General features: G+C 39.5%; 1 long non-coding RNA gene across 1 annotated transcript; it reads right to left on the bottom strand.

Annotated features, from left to right (window-relative positions):
- Positions 1-1,965: 1,965 nt before the first annotated feature.
- Positions 1,966-5,753, bottom strand: LOC132626520 (uncharacterized). Its single transcript, XR_009577366.1, has 2 exons — positions 4,965-5,753; positions 1,966-2,258 (listed from the first exon to the last, which is right to left on the bottom strand). It is a non-coding gene; the product is annotated as an uncharacterized LOC132626520 (long non-coding RNA).
- Between the last annotated feature and the right edge of the window lie 12,426 nt (positions 5,754-18,179).

Genomic DNA, 18,179 nt, shown 5'->3' on the forward strand with positions numbered 1-18,179 from the left:
TCTGAAGAGCAGTAGCGAGCCCACCAATAAATCATCGAATCCTGTCGGGTTTAGTAGGAATCAGAGGTGCTGAATAACAGGCCAAATACAAATAGCGAGTTGCATAAGCATCTACAGATAATCCCCTCTGTTATAGGTGGAGGAACTCATCTCTATGTGCCTCTCTCAAAGCTCGAGGCACATATTTCCCAAGGAAGGCCCGATGAAACTGTGTCCAAGTAAGTAGAGGAAAACTCTCTGGTCTGCAAGAAATGAAGTACCTCCACCAGGTCTTCGCGTCTCCGAAAAAGTGGTATGACACATAATTGATCCAATGGGTGTAAAACATCCTTATCCTGTGCAACAACTCGTGCATGTCCAGTATAAACTCATATGCATCCTCTCCAGAAGTACCGACAAATATTAGCGGCTTCATAATTCTGAACATCCCTACCAACTCCTGATCGGCCAAGATCATAATAGGGCCTGCCATGGGTCTAAGGTCATCACCTGGGGCTGGCACTGTATCCATCCATGGAGCTACAGCCGCAGCAGGATGCACTGCACGAGTCTGCCTCTACTCAGGGGTCTATGCCCCACCTCTAGTCTGTGATTCTCCACCCGGAGAAGTAACACCAGCGGTAGCCTACTGGGCATCTAAATGGAGTAGAAAATGAGCCATAGTATCCTGCATCATCTGCTCTGAAGTGACCTCGGGGTGTGCCCGTGCTAGAGCCACATCATCCCCGACGGTCTGGTCTCGAACCTGCAGAACCTCAGACTCTGGAGCCGGAGATCTCTCATGCCGCTGCCCTACTATAAGAGCCCTGTTATGTTTGGCATTTTGCGAGCGGGGTTAGCGCTAAAAAAGATACTTTGAACTTGTTGGTGTTCTTTAGGACTTGTTTTGAAAAAGAGTGGCTACCTAATTTTTAGGAAATTAGGAAAACCAGTGGTGAAGTGTTTATTCATTTATCGTGAAAATTTTCGTAATCCAAAGTTCTAGGTAAGGGTTCTGGTAATCCCCTAGGAAAAGTGTTAGGCACTCTAGTATTAAGGATCCGCACTATAAGGTTGACCTTCAAATTCCAATGTATGAGTATTTGCATGAACTGTTTATTTTGTGTTTGCTCCCGCATTTATAAAATCTGTAATTTATTGCATAGCATTTAATTTTGGAAAAAAGGAATATATTCCCCTAATATACGAGGTATTTAGGTTCGAACTTATAATATCCAGATATAAATAGTTTCTTTTTATGTGTAAGGATAGTATATTTTGTCTATAAAGGTATTGAAAATTGATTTGGTCATGCTTAGTCCCATATTTGGCTTTGACCAATCCATTTAGTACATTTTTAGAACGTCTTATTTTAAAACTCCGTACTTACGAACATTTTGTTATTTGCAACACTCAATTTATAAAAACAGTCTAATTTTATTATCAGATTCCATGGATGAATGTATAAGACTTATTTTAATGTTGAACTTTAAAGGTCAGAACCCAACTTGTAAAAACAAAGATTTTTAATTTTTTTCTGGGCTCGGCCTAGATCTGCCTACCATTTTTTGAAACTCAATTGGGCTTCCCCTGTATCTGTCATTATTTTGAAAGAAAATCAGTGGTATTTTTGCCCAAAAATTGCAAATCCCTTGATACTTGGATCTGGTCCAAAAACTTTTACCATTATTATTTGTTTGGATCTAACACTTAGTTTGGTTTTTACAAAAAATGCGCCTCTTGTTTCCAACAAAAAGAAGAAAAAAAAAAAAAAAAACACTTTGATCTGATCTTAAAGGAAACGTTTAAAATCTTGAAATTCCCCTTTTTTCTTATTCTCCCATCTTTAACTTGTATCAAAACATGTTTATTAGTATGCCATTTTAACTTGAGAAAATTTCCACATTAAGTTTGAGTTTCGAAAATCATTTTCGGGACCTAAAGTCGAACTAAACGGCATAAGCACCGTTTTCCTAAGATGGTTAGTTCAAAACATAAAGATTCCACTATAATAGAGTTTTTTTACAAGTTTTACAAAATACAAATACACAAGAATTGCACAAATAAAGAAACAAACGGAAAATAAAATGAATGGAGAAGGGAAGGCTAGAGGCATACCAAGCCCCTAGTTGGCCATTTTCACCCATGGCTAGGCCTTCTACGCGTTTAATATATAATAGCTTCCATATTCTTTGATGGGCTTGATCATGACACGAAAGAATTGCTTGTTGGGCCTCGGCCCAATAGGTTGGCATATGACTCCGCCCCAGTGTCCATGTCTTAGGGAAGGGAGGAGAAAAACAAAGGACCATGGTTAGATGATATACTACTGATCTTATCAACATATATTTATATATATATATATATATATATATATATATATATATATATATATACACACACACACATATAGATATGAAATGATGAACACAATGCATAAATTAAGATTATAAATTTATAAGGCCAGGAGCCGAAGCCTAGCTTATACATAAAAAGGAAGCCTAATCCAGTATCTATTCTCTCCTCTGTTTTAGCCTAAGGGTAAGTATGGTCCATAGTTTAAACATTAATATGGGCTAGGCCCAGTTACCTATCAAAGCAATATTTTTCTACTAAGTGTTTGGAGTCTAAAGAGTCCTCTATTCTTCCATTTTTGGTATGCATTTCCCAAAGTCCTATATACACATATATACTTGTAGTATACTAGATGATATACCCTTTGGATACCTTTGCTGTTACTGTTTCTTTTATCCACTCCCATGTATATTACCATGTATACTCTTTTCTCATACTTAGATTGCACTTTTGACCCTACTTTTAGTTGCCAACTCCTAATCATCTTTCATTTCTAATCAAGGATGCCAACCTTAAACCAAGACAAACCTAGATTAAGATTAATCAAGCCAGATACAGAGCAAGTCATTCATACATAGATTTACCACATATTTAGGTCTTTGGCAATTCTCACAACAAGTACAGGAATGATCAAATAAACACCTTAATTGCCTATATTTTAGACAGGCAGAGAAGATATATTCACAAGCAGGGAAAGGCCATGGGAAAGAATTGATTATATCAATCCAGAGGGAGAATGCAATAGTGTGAGACCTATAATTTGAAGAGGTAGATACAGTACAAGTAGAAACCAAAGCAGACAAGCTTAAATTTTCAAAAATGGCCCAGAAGTGATCAAGTTCATAAGAATGAGACAAATGCACGGGCATATATATATAACTCTTATTCAGACAATAACTCAAAGAAATGAATGAAACATAGAAGTAGCCATGCTTTTGATTTAAATGGAATCTTGGACAAATAGATGTACAAGAAATTCATATGGTTTTAATGGCTTTACTGATTTCAGCACTCATTCATAAACAACATTTATAACTTAGACTCCTACTTATTCAATTGTCTTCCTTCCTTCCTGGAAACCAATAACATTAAAATGGACAGACTCTTCCCTTAGTTATGCCTGTCTATTTAACTATCTAGCAAATTCATTACCACAACAATTCTTTGATCTTATTGATAAGAATGGAAGAACAGTAGTACACCTATGGCAAACAATCATCCCATGAACTTATAAGGCATGCCATGGCACCTTTTAGTTGGGGGAAAGGTACTTTGGGCTAGGTTATATTTGGCCCTTCTCAATCCCTACTCCAAGGTACCTTCAAAAGGCTTCCCTAAGTTATGTGATTTATAGTTTACTCATGCATACACATGACCTTGTCTTCGTATTATTTAACCAAATAAGTCACCCTTTCAGTAATGACAACCAGCACTCACAATTAACTCAACTTCGAGGACTAATCATGATGGGTTTTTTAAGTTCTTCCATCTTTAACAGAGTCTTATTTGATCCTAGTGTCTACTTTCTAAAGCTGACTTTTACATGGATCAAATCAAAGTAATTTTAGCAAAAGAGGGACCTCACAGACAAACACTAAACAGAGCATGCCTTCATCAAAAGATCAACTTCGCTATATGACCCTATCATTAATTATGTTTGTTACACCATCAAGTGGTTATCTCAATCAAAAGTTCAACAATCAGGCCAGGGGAAGGAATAGGGGCTATAAGAAGTGTTATTTGCAACATTATATTTCATTCACACATTGTCCAGGGTCATTCAAAGTTGAAACCTTTGAGATATTAAGGGTGGTAAGGGCATTCAATGTAAAACCTTATATCCACATTTAAACAGACCTTAACTAATAGGAATAGAATTCAGGATGCAATGATGCCATAGTTTTGGAAAGGAGTAACACACTTGACATGCTCAGTGACCTCCCAGACCCTTTACTTCAATTTTTTTCAAAACCATTCAAGCATGACACAAAATTGGACCAAGACAGGACTATTTCAAACTTTAAGAAGAGATTGAACTGTATTTCCTATGATCATTGCCTTATTAATATTCAAGCTCTATTTCTTGTAAATGACTCAATCAAGCTTAAACAAAGGTTTGACTAGGTTCAACTCATATCCTTCCTAAACTCAGACCCATATCAATACTTTCTTAAACCCTTTTTAATCAATACTACTTGGACAAACAACTAGATAAGGTCTAATTCATTATACTGATACACTTGAACAAAGTAAAGTCCCATTAACTTAAATTACCAAAGCATTGCTGACTAATCATGATCAGATTTCTACCACAGATGGCCACAAACTAACTTAACCTTATTAAAGCAACAACTTAAGCTACGTATGTTCACATTAGTAACTCTAGTAAATCATCACCCATCAAAACAAAGAAGATTACAGAAGCATAATCACAGAACAATCTTCAAACTAAGCATAGTTCAGATTACCAATACTTAATAGCCAAGTTAAACAGGGAAAAACTAAAGAAGACAACATTAAGGCAGATTAACTAAGCATAACAGTACTCTTAAACCAAACAAATCCCTACCTAAGCTCACATAGAACAGAGAGAACAAAATAATAAAAGCACTAACAACATAAAATGTTACCTTTTTGCGTGCAGCCTGTGTCAAGAAATGAATTTGGAGCTTTTGATGCTTCCAATCCCAAACTCAGCCACACAGATAAAGTAAACAAAATTTAGAAAATGAGAGACTCAACCCTTAAAAAGTTTAAGTCTAAAATTATACTATTCAGCTTAAATTTCAAGTTGAACTTAAAATTCCAGTCTTTTGGGTTGTGGAAACTTGTTTTAATGGTGAGGGTTAGGGTTCTATTCATAGAATCCCAAAATTCATTCAAAGACCTAAAATGTCGATGTCGTACAAGATGATTTTTTCCAGAAATTAACCTTCAATACATGAAATCAACGATCAGGATCTAAAGACAACAAACGTATACGGTCAGATTTGACCCATTTTAGGTCGATCTGAGCCAATCCCTTATGAACCAATGAAAACGAGTTCATGCGGTCACAATATAACAATACAATAAAGAAAATCGTGTTTTGATTCAGAAAAAATAAAAGGAAAAGTAAAAGAGGGGATGATCACCGCTGTGTTTGGATGAGTTTGAGTGAAACAAGGTTGAAACATTAATTGTTTCACGTTATTAGCTGTACAAAGTCTGAGAAAACTCTGTGAGCTTTGAGTTTTTGCCATTCTTGCCTGGAAGAGAGAAACATATGCGTGTTGGCGCCTAGGGTTTAGGGGAAAAGGGAAAGAGGAGGAGAGAGGGAGAGTTTAGGTCATGTTTGGCGTGAGGAAAATGAATGTGGTAAGGGTATTACCTCTTTTTGATCTGATACGCTTGACTGGCTGGGTCGGTCCGTTTAATGGACTGGGCTTGGTCCGTAATTTTGAGGAAAAGGAAGGGGACCCTATATATGTATATTAGTTATATATACATGCGTATGTTTAGTGTATATAGGTACATAAAGGGTAGAATGGGAAAATTAAAAGATGGGTAAAAAATTAAAACATTGGTTGTTGATCATAATATTTTAATTATAATCAATTTAGAACGTAATTATCCTACTAATTAATTTAAAAATGGTCAATTATTGTCACGACTCGACTAGGGGCCGTGACGAGTACCCGATACTTGTACCGAGCACCCCTTCGCTATCCTATATGAACAATGGCACATTTTTTTTTCATTAACATTAGCAGTAAACTTTCTAATATCGTGTTACACCGGGACGCGAACCATTCAAAATACAATACGTTTAACTGTACATAGCTGACTGTGTATATCTGTCTACGAGCCTCTAGACATAGTACATTTATACATAGGAAGGGCCGAGTACTGTCGCGCCCGAAAATACATACACAAAATAGTACCGATGATATAAGGCTCTGGAATAACTGGAGCGCTGCCCAATGCTGCAGATAGAGCCCTAGAAACCCGGTCCGTATACCTGCTAACCTGCGCGGCATGAACGCAGCGTCCACAAGAAGGGACGTCAGTACGAATAATGTACCGAGTATGTAAGGCATGGAAAACAATGCAAGCAGTAACACAGAGTACAATCAATAATAATATCACGGAGCCATAGGGTGTATAACGAGGCAAGAACGTAACCTGTACATAGGAAGGCCCCTCTTTAGGCCGGCTGTCATGTAGGCTTGTCTTTTCATCTTTGAAACGTTTCTTTTCATGGGCACAGGGGTCAACATTTTTATATTTCTTATTCTCGTGTGCAGAAAACAGTACATTTCAATAACAGTATCTTTCATTCACATTTACAGGCGCCGAATACATCGGCTCTCCCAACCCCCTCCCCAACGGTGACCCAACACATTACATTACATATGTATTATACATCATATATATATGTATACATTCGCCGCGTACGGCTCTTCCCATATCCCGCGTCCGGGCATCCCGCGTCCAGGATGGAATCCAGCTGAATCAGGTGGTGATATAACAGTGGCCCTTCCCTTTTTCCCCACATACACGTACATTTACTCATCCCTTATGCATATACATGTCTTATATACAGTTACTTTGTCATATATATATATATACATACCCATACACGTATACCCGTTTTATATATATATGTCATATAAGCGCACAAGAGAGCCAAGGAAAATCATGTATCCATCGGGGTGACATAAGGTCGGTGACCTCCGATTACATTACGGAATGCTAGTGATAGCTTTGTCTCACCTTGAAGGAACAAGTATTTTAAGGCGAAACTGTCAACGGAAAATAGTGTTACAGTAACCGAAAATGAAATCTTAGGTATTTTAGAAAATAAAGTTATAACTAGAAAATATAAATATGATTCAAAAATTAGTTTATCGCTTTCATGTTTATATGAAGTACTTGGCTTAGTCGTAGAGTCGTTCCGGTCGTACTTATCATAGCTACATTCTCTTGTCCGACATTGTCATCATCATAGAAACACTCCCGCTGGAGTAGTCATAGTACTTATCACTTGGTGACGAAATCGGGATCGAAGGCCCCCTTTGGATTCACATTCAAGTACGTTAACCAAGATTATAGGAAGATCCGAGAGTAACGGGCCCACCTCGGGCCGGACGAGGTAGCGTATACAATTTACCCATATTACGTGTCATAGCGTTACTTGTATGAGTCTTAGGGTAATCGGGTCCCACTTAGGCAAGTTATAGGGGTCTAGAAGGTCTTTTCATCATTTTGCACACTTTTTACTTCAATTCAATTGAGCGAGAAGTTGAAAACTTTAGGTGCGGATTCCGGGGATTAGGGTTGTCCCCGAGACTCGTACCCGACTTCTTTTAGTTAAGACATGCCATAGAAAGAAGGGTGAAGCCTTACATACCTCTTTCCGCTCCTTTAGCTATTCCAAATTCACGTCACAATTTCATCAAAATCTGCGAATTGGTCATTTTTACCAAAACTTCCATTAGTATACTTAGAGTCAAAACCTTAAGGAAACATTTTGCTACCGAAATTTCGGCAGCATTTCCTCTGTAAATATACCATCCTCGACATTCAATTTAGTCAAATTCTCATCAAACACAATCCGGGAATTCAAACCCGGCCAAACTATCAACATAATTCAACAATCGCACTAACAATTCACATATTTCCTTCAATATACATAATCTCCCAATTATCAATACTTCACCAAAGTTATCAACCCTTTATTTGCGATATAACATTTACAACACAACGACTAAGATATTAATTACAACTCGCTCATTATTCTTTCACAACTCACCAATATACACGACTATACATTAAGTATACACGGCCACATACACACCACACACTACACAGCCATATCATGCACACACAACTACATTCTATCCAATTTCATTCAACTTCCATTTTCCACATATCATTTACAACCATAACAACAATTACCATACTAAGTAAAATTAATTCACCACACCTTTCCATAGCCTACACCATTCGGCCAACACACCCCATACACATATTTTCATGAATTTTCATATTTTCTATACTTTACAACAATAACCAACACACAACATATCACAACACAACACACAACACACAACACACACACACGGCTATACATATAATATACACCACACGGCCACCACCTCTATATTCATGTTCTTCATGAATTCCATTCATTTTCATACACTACAACATGGACAAGCCTCCATAACAAAAAAAAGATTAAACCTTACCTTTTTCCTCAATTCTCCACTTGACTAGAATCCACAACTTGTATGAATATGTGTTTTTCTTGCTTCAATAACCACTCCACTTTGTTAAGCACCCTTAGATTGGTAGGAAATGATTTTTGGAGAAATTTTTATCAACTTTTCTTGGAAAATTTTTCTATGGCCGAAAGCCTCCAAGGCTTTTGCTCTCAATTCTTTTTTTTCTTCTTTCTTGAAAGTTCTTGAATAATGTTAAGTGATAAGCCTCCCTTAATTTATTTATTCACTTGGATTAAATCAAGACATGGGCTTGGGCCAATTTTTGCTTGCCATGGCCGGTTGGGCCTCAATTTTGTCTTAAAAAAAAATGTTTCAAGCCCACTTGAATTTTTAGCTAGTTTATGTAATTCATGAAGCATTTTTCCAACTTCCAAATTTGCCCTTCGCCTTTCTCCATATTTCCACTTCAAATTTTTTTTATAAACAACTTGTACACCAAACAAGATCAAAATTATAATCTTGCTCTTAATCTCCCGCAATTACCTTAAATTATCCAAATGCGAAAAATGCGGGATATAACAATTATGCACATGGGCTTAATTTGCAAACACGACCTTAATTGCTTTTAATCTCAATTGGTTATTTCAATCATGGCCATATTTAACTTAATCGACTAATTATCTTAATTAAATACTAGAAACAATTATGATTAATTTCAACAAATTATGCCAATACACTAATTTAAGGATTGAGGGGTAAAATGGTCAATTCCTTTAATTAATCAAATTCCTTGGATTTAAAGGGAATAATATATTTGCTAATTTGATTTTTGACAATTTAAACAATTAAATAGATAATTACTTGAAACTACTTTTCTTTGATTAAATCTAACAAATATCCCATAAATGCCATAAAATGTACCAATTAATTCCTAAATGATTTATTATAGAAATTATTTTACCAATTAAAAGGGGTAAAATATTGACCTAAACAATTTTATAAAAATCATTTTGACCTCTAAAAATGCATGGTTCACTTTGTTTGTCATCCAAGGACTCTGAGTAATTAAAAACAATTACGGAAGGTCAAAAATTAGGTGGCAACAACTTCCTCTTTGGTGTTCGGGGATGGCGGGACCATCCTTAAGCACTGAAATTTGATTACTCTAATTTTTGACTGACCCGACTCATTCTCCCTTTCATTGTTGCAGTTTTCACATATGTGGCCGGACCCTGGTTTCTGGGTTTCCTACATATCTTGGGCTACATGAGAATTCAGGCCACTTGTAGTTCGACTCAACCAAAGACTTTAAGTGATTTGGAAGAAAAGTCCTTAGATCTCTAGTGTTGTAACTGGGATTTCTCCGGATGGCTGTTAGAGTTTGACCGACTCTTTTATCTTGAGCCTACCTACAATCCCCCGTCTCTGGGAATCAAGTCATATGCAATTCAACTTGCTCGAGAATAGTATGTCCCTTATGAAGGAATGCGTTCAGATTTCCCGGTGTGTATCCGACCGGTCGCGATTTTTAGTAAAGAAAGTAAATAACAAATAAAATTATGGCTGAGTGTGAGATGAGATGGCTTCCATATCCTGTCCGGAGATCTTGACTCTCATAGGCACCCTATCTTGAACGGCTGCGCAAGAAAAAGTTCCACGTTTGCTCCGTAATTTGTCTGGATCTGGTTCAGCAAGCCGACTTCTTTCTGGTGGCTGCGTACTTGTTTCCTGAATTTGATAGCATTGCAGATGTTCTTCCTGGTGTTTGAATGAATGCCCTTTTGGTTGGTTGTATGAATGACCCTTTTGGCTGTTTGAATGAATGACCCTTTTTGGCAGTTTGATATGAATGGCCCTTTTGGCTGTTTGAATGAATGGCCCTTTTGGCTGTTTGAATGAATGGCTCTTTTAGCTGTTTGAATGAATGACCCTTTTGGATATTTGAATGAATGACCCTTTTGGCTGTTTAAATGAATGTCCCTTTTGGCTGCTTGAATGAATGACCCTTTTGGCAGTTTGTATGAATGACCCTTTTTGCAGTTTGAATGAATGGCCCTTTTGGCATTTTATATGAATGGCACTTTTGGCACGCAGATGGCAGATATGTCCCTTGCAGCTGAATAATCTTTTTTTCATCCATTGTATTGGTTGTGACCCTTGTGGTCGGATATGTCCTTTTGTCTTTGTTATAAACCTTTTGGTCGAATATGTCTTTATCATTTGTTCTTTGTGTGACCCTTGTGGTCAGATACGTCTTTGCCATCCATTTGTTTTGTTGACCCTTTTGGCCGAATATGTCTTTCTCATTCATATCATGACCCTCTTTTTTGGTCAAATATGTCTTTGTCCATTTGTTTCAGGACCTCGTAGTCAGAGATGCTCTTTTCTTTGTTTCAGAGGGTCAGAGATGCTCTTTTTCTTTGTTTCATGACCATCGTGGTCAGAGATGCTCTTTTCCTTTTGGCCACTTAATATCTGGTTGAGTTTTGTCTTTTATTTTATTGCGGGTAAGCTGGTTGATGACGCATCCGCCTTCCTGTTTAAAAACCTCTATCCGCAGAAAAATATTTAGTTTCCTAAGAGGCCGATTAGCATCGTTGTCCTCCCGTCTGGTGTTTTCTCTTGATGCTTCTCTGAATCCTCTTGAACTCGGTATTTCGAGAGATGGCTTTAGAGCGAACTTATACTAATTTTGAAAATCTAAAAGTAAGGTTATAAAATGCGTGTTTTTTCCTTTGAAAATATTTATTTTCGTTTTGGATATCATGACATGTGTTTTTTCGAATGAGGTCTTTCGATCTTTCAGGGGATTTCGTTACCGAGTCCCTGAATCGGTGGATTTTTTGAGATTTTGCTAAAACATTCTACCCCAGTTTCAGTCCTTGATTTGATTGACTCTTGTGTCGTCTTGTTGTGGGGGAACTTTTGAGGGAATCTCAAAAATTCTGCCCCAGTGTATGGTTTGGGCTTTTCATCTTCTTTGTTGATTGCTTTTGATCAGAATTTTTGAGGTCTCCTAAAAAATTCAGCCTTAGTGTAGGGTTGATGTTGGCTGACTCGTGCATCGATCCTTATATTCTGATCCTGTTGATTCCTCCTGACTTTGTGTCTCTAAGGCTTCCTAAGGGTTTTTTGGATTTTTCTTTTGTGACGACCGAGCTCGAAAGCGCCTACGTGTCCCGTCGCAGCAGGAAATTTGGTCGAACGTAGTTCAGAAAAAATAATTGAGTTTTTGTTTTTACTAATAATGCGACCGGGTCCGATATGGACTGCCTACGTATCCCACTTGTGGGGAAGTCAGGTCATCGTGTAGTTCATTACATGGATGATTGTTTTTCCCTATTCTATTACAAAAGTACGATTACAAGCAAAGATACGATTACAGGGAAATGATAATATGATTACAAGTAAACGGGGTCCTAAATGTGGTATCTCTTAAGTGCGTATGCATAGATAGCTTTGGGCCATTCTTGTCCATCCATCTCGACTAGGACCACAGCTTCTCCCAAGAGTACTTTTCTGACCATGTATGGTCCTTGCCAGTTTGATGCAAATTTCCCTTTGTATTCTTCTTGGTGAGGAAAGACTCGCTTGAGTACAAGTTTCCCAATTTGGAAGAGTTGGGCTCTGACCCGTTTATTGAAAGCTCGGGACATTCTCTGTCTATATAGCTGTTCGTGGCATACTGCTACCATTCGTTTTTCTTCAATCATGGCCAACTGCTCGTAGCGGTTTCTAATCCATTCTGAACCGTTCAGTTCTGCTTCTTGGATGATTCTAAGTGAAGGAATCTCCACTTTTGCGGGTATGACCGCTTCTGTGCCGTAGACAAGGAGTTATGGGGTTACTCCGGTAGATGTCCAGGTCATCGTTCTATACCATAATAAAGCATAAGATAGCTGCTCATGTCGATTCTTGTAGTTATCGATTATCTTTCGCAAGATTATTTTGATGTTCTTGTTGGCAGCCTCTACGGCTCCATTCATCTGTGGCCGTTAGGCAGTAGAATTCCTGTGAGTTATCTTGAATTGTTTACAAATGATCAGATGGCTGTTAAGATTTTCTCCATTATCTGTTATGATGGACTTGAGCACACCGAAGCGATATATGAGATTGTTCTTGACGAGGTCAACCATGACTTTCTTGGTCACTGATTTGTGAGAAGTTGCTTCCACCCACTTGGTGAAGTAGTCGATGACGACTAAGATGGAACGATGTCCATTAGATGCCGGTGGCTATATTGGTCCGATGACGTCCATCCCCCATGCCACAAATGGCCAAGGGGAGCTCATTGCATGTAGTTCTGTAAGAGGAATCTTGATTAAGTCTCTGCGTATCTGACATTTATGGCATATTTGAACAAGTTTATAGGAGTCATGCTCCATGCTCATCCAACAGTATCCCGTTCTCAAGATCTACTTGTCCAGGATAAATCCATTTATGTGAGGTTTGCATGCCTCCGCGTGTACCTCTTTGAGAAATTTTGTGGCCTCTTCGGCATCCATATATCTGAGTAACCCAAGGTCGGGTGTTCTTCTATACAACACTTCTTTGTTCAGCAAGAATCCATTAGCTAATCTTCTGATGGTTTTCTTCTGATTTGCTGGGATTTTTGGGGAATATTCTCCTTTCATCAAGTATGCCTTGATGTCAGCGTACCGTAGTTTTCCATCTGGCTCGGCCTCGACGTGAGCACAATGAGCTTGTTCTTCTTTCAGAGTGATCTTTAGCAGATCAATGTGGGTACTCTCGGGGTGCTGAATCATGGAGGCTATTATAGCTAATGCGTTAGTAATCTCATTTTGAGTCCTCAGAGTATGCCTGAAATCAATGCTTTGGAATCTTCCGCACAGTCTTTGTACCAGGTTTACATATGGTAGTATTTTGGCATTCTTGGTTTCCCAATTTCCTTTCACTTGATTAATGAGCTAGTCAGAATCTCCGATTACCAACAACTCTTGTTTGTTCATGTCCAAAGCCATTCTGAGGCTGAGAATACATGCTTCGTATTTGACTATGTTGTTTGTACACTTGAAGTTGATTTTTGTGGACATCGGGTAGTGTTGTCCTGTTTTTGATATCAATACTGCTCCGATGCCGGAACCTTTGTAGTTGACTGCTCCATCGAAGAACAATCTCCATCTTGAGTAGGGCTCGACCACCTCTTCTTCCATGGCCATTACTTCCTCGTCTGGGAAGAAAGTCCGTAATAGTTCGAGTTCATCATCGACGGGACTTTCTGCCAGCAGGTCAGCCGATGCCTGTTCTTTTACTGCTTTCTGTGCTACATGCAAGATGTCGAATTTGCTTAGTAGCATTTGCCATTTGGCTAACTCTCCTACGAGCATCAATTTCCGAGATATACCTTAATGGGTCCATTCTGGAGATGAGGTGAGTGGTAAATATCGACAAATAATGCCTTAGCTTTTGGACGATCCATGTCAGGGCGCAACACGTTCTCTCTACGAGTGTGTACCTTGACTCGTAGGATGTGAACTTCTTGTTCAGATAGTAGATGGGATGTTTGTTTTTGCCTTCCTTGTCATGTTAGGCGAGCATACATCCAAAAGTATTCTCTGATACTGACAGGTATAGTAACAGTGGGATCTCTGGCTTGGGTGGCACTAAGACGGGAGGATTGGAAAGATATTTCTTGATTTTGTCGAATGCTTTTTGGCACTCCTCTGTCCATTTTATGGGAGCGTCTTTCTTGAGCAATTTGAGGATTGGTTTTGTAATCACAGTTGACTGGGCTATGAATCTCCCAATGTAGTTCAGCCTTCCCAAGAAGCTCATGACTACTTTCTTGGTTTTGGGAGGTGGCAGTTCCTGAATTGCCTTGCTTTTCGTAGGGTCTAACTCAATGCTTCTTCGGCTGACTATGAAACCTAACAGTTTACCCGCGGGCACTTGAAATGTTTACTTTGCTGGGTTTAACTCCAGGCTGAACTTGCGAAGCCTATCAAAGAACTTACACAAGTGCGTGGTATGCACTGAGCTTTCGGATGACTTTATGATAACATCATCCACATAGACTTCAATCTCTCGATACATCATGTCATGAAACAGGGTAGTCATGGCTCTCATATACGTGGCGCTGGCATTCCTGAGGCCAAACGACATTACTCGATAATGGCACTCCCCAACGAGTGATGAAGGGTGTTTTCCAGCATTTTCTTCGCCTATGAGTATTAGATGGTACCTGGAGAAACAATCCACAAATGACTGCAGCTCGTGCTTGACGCAGTTGTCTATGAGCATGTGGATGTTCAGAATGGGAAAGTTATCTGTTGGACTGGTTCAGTTGAGATCCCGGTAGTCTACACAGATTTAGATTTTTTCGTCCTTCTTGGGTACCGGCACTATGTTGGATAACCAAGTGGGGTAGGACGTTACCTCCACTATCTTGGATTCAATTGGTTTTTCCACCTCGTCCTTAATTTTTATACTCATGTCTGATTTAAATGTCCGAGTCTTTTGCTTGATCGGAGCAAAACCTTCTTTAATGGGCAATATGTGGGCCACTATCACAGTGCCCAATCATGTCATGTCAGCGTATGACCAGGCGAAGACATCAACGTGTTCCCTCAACAGAGCTATGAGCTTTTCTTTCTGTGGTGCTTCTAAATGAGCACTGATTCGTGTTTCTTTAACATTCTCTTCATCACCGAGGTTGATTACCTCAGTTTTGTCCATGTTTGATTTTTTCTTATCTTCCAACTCTTCTAATTCTTCTACCCGGCCCTCTGGTATCATCGTCTCCTCATCGTATTCCACGTACTCTTGGTGATCACTCTTCTCGTTCGTTTCTTTACATGTCATGACATTTTCAGTTGTTTTATTATTGTTATTACTAAAAAAGCGATGCAAAGTAAAGTTAGGTTTTATTATTGTTCATTATGCATGGTTATAGGGAAAGTTTTATTAATATTAGTAAAAAATAATGTTTTTGTGTAAATCGAGGCTTTCATTGATTCGAAAGTAATTGATTACAAACTGTGGTCCTGATCAGGAACAACGTCGTACCATTCCCATTTTTTAACGTTACGAGATAATTTTTGAAAAGGGGGCGATCATTTGGGCCTCGACCGATGTCGCCATTTTAGCCAAAGGATTTAAAAGAAGCTCATTTCTCTACCGAGCCAAGTGGGAAGTAGATGTCTAATTATCCAAACGCTCTCCCAGCTTTAGGCTGCATATGGTAGGTATATCTTGGCATTCTTTGATGATTGTGCAGCATCCCTCTTCTCGAAATAGTATCTTCAGGCCTTCGTCAGCTTCATCACCTCTTTGCATCGGCATCTGCTTCGGAAATGACTGGTTATAACCCTGGAATCGGTTGAGACAGATTCCCTATTTTGGGTTCTCTTCTGATGGATTTTGTGAGCTCATCCTCCCTAGGATATACCCAAGACCGAAGTAGTAGTTTTCCTTTGGGATTGGCACAAGTTCTGTTATGCCTTCCAAATCTTTTCCCAGGCCTCTCCGTGTCTCAAAACCATTCCTCAGCATCGTGGAGGCAATCATTTTGTAGACTGTTAGCATTGGTTTGTCTATTTTTCCTTCAGAACGGGTGGCTCTAACATATTCTACTGTCTGATCTGTTGGGGTTTTCCTCAATCACTGGTATGATATTGTAAGGATATTTCTATGTATCCTTTTCAGTTGTGATCCCAATTTCCTATCCCTGCCACTCAAACTTTAGAGCCTGGTGCAGTGTTGACTGGACAACACTAGCAGAGTGTATCTATGGTCTTTCCATGAGCATATTGTAATTGGAGGTGACTGCCATGACTTAGAACTTTGCTGTGAAAGAGGCAGGCCCAATTTGGATGTGCAGGTCCAATTCTCCCAAGGAATCACTTTGGGACCCATGAAATACCCTGACGTTCGTCCCACTCTGGCGGACTTAGCCCATGTCATAGCCAAGCTGTGTTAATGTGGTCAAAGGACAGATATTGAGCCCCGCTCCATTATCCACGAGTACTCTTCTTATCGCTTTGTCACGGCATTCCAAAGTGATGTAGAGAGCGCTGTTGTGGGAGATTCCTTCAGCCGACAATTCTTCTTTGGAGAAGCAAATTTTATATTCTCTGATGATGTGGCTACTAGCTCGGCCAAATCTTCACTGCTCGTACCAGCTGGTACGTGTGCATCATCTAACAATTTCATGAGAGTTTGCTTGTGTGATGGCGAGCTGGCTGGTAGTGCTAACACCGATATTTGTGTTGGTGTTTTCTTCAGATGCTCAATGATTGAATAATCTTTTGGTTGCATATACTGCCAGAAGTCTTCTACTTCTTCTTCAGTTATCGCCCTTTTCTGGGTGTTTTCCTTTCTTGGGGCATGTTGAGCCAGTTCGTCAGGAATGTAGCATCTTCCTGAGCGAGTCATGCCTTGGGCCATGGCTGCTTGTACAGTGAACAGTTCTTTAGGAGCGGGCACTATCTGTTGCACCACCTGAGCCACCACAGGTGCTTGGTCCAAAGTTCTAAACATTAGGATAGCATTTGGAATTCCTGGTGCCGGGATCAGGACCTTGAAATTGGGACGATCCTGGAGTGTGAGGGAAGCCACTGTTTGTTCAATGGACGTAGCTGTTCTGGGGAACAATGCCCTGCAAGCTTCCTAGCCTTCCTTCTTTTCAATCATGTGGACTCCGTTGTTTCCATGGTTGGGCTACGGGTTTGTGTTTACATTAGGAGCTGCGATTTCTAGGATAATCTCTCCCTTGTCAACCAGATCTTGGATATTATGTTTGAGATTTATGCAATCTTCTGTGCTGTGCCTATTTCCCCCTGAATGATAGGCGCAAGTCTGATCAGCCCTAAAAAACCTATTCCCGGGTTGAGCTGGTTTTGGAGGGACTTTCTAAATTAAGCCCGCGGCATGTATCTTTTCAAATATTCGAGCCCTTGGCTCAAACAGTGTTGTAAATTCTCTTGCTGGCTTTCTCTCTAAAGCAGAATGTGGAGCATTGTATGCTGGTGGCGGTGGTTGATTTTGGTAGTTCGGTGGTGGACGGATTTGTGGTAGGTTGTTTTGTGGTGGGCGGTAAGCATGGGCTACCGCCTAGTAATTTTGTTGTGGTGGTTGATAAGTTTATTGTAGTGGTGCTTAGTAAACAAGAGTGGGTACCCGGACACTTAGCGGAGCTGTGTAAGCCAGTACAGTTGTGGTAAAACTTTGTTGTGCATAGAATATGGGAGCTAAACTGTAAGGAGGAGTCGAGTAGTTTACGAGGGGTGGAGGTTGGTGAGAAGGTTATGGTTCTTCCCGCCTTTTCGGGCTTGGGTTTGAAATATGGGATATGCTTGCCACATCCTCTTTCTTTTTGCGGAAGACTCTTGTAACGGCTTATCCAAACGCCTTGTTGAAGATGCTGATGATTTTACCAGATTTGAGACTATCTTCTATGGCTTCTCCCATCTTGACCAATTCAGCAAATGGCCTCCGGCCATGGATAACGTTCTGTCGTAAAAGTCAGGTTCTTGCGACCTGATGAACACGAAGACTAGCTCTCCCTCACGCATTGGTGGCTGCACATAGGCAGCTTTAGCCCTCCACCAGCTGGTGAACCCTGTCTAGTTCTCTATCGACTTTTGTTTGACCTTTTCAAGATAGTATCTATCGGGCACT

The sequence above is a fragment of the Lycium barbarum genome, chromosome 2 (genome assembly GCF_019175385.1).
Source record: "Lycium barbarum isolate Lr01 chromosome 2, ASM1917538v2, whole genome shotgun sequence".
In the NCBI taxonomy this organism is placed as follows: domain Eukaryota; kingdom Viridiplantae; phylum Streptophyta; class Magnoliopsida; order Solanales; family Solanaceae; genus Lycium; species Lycium barbarum.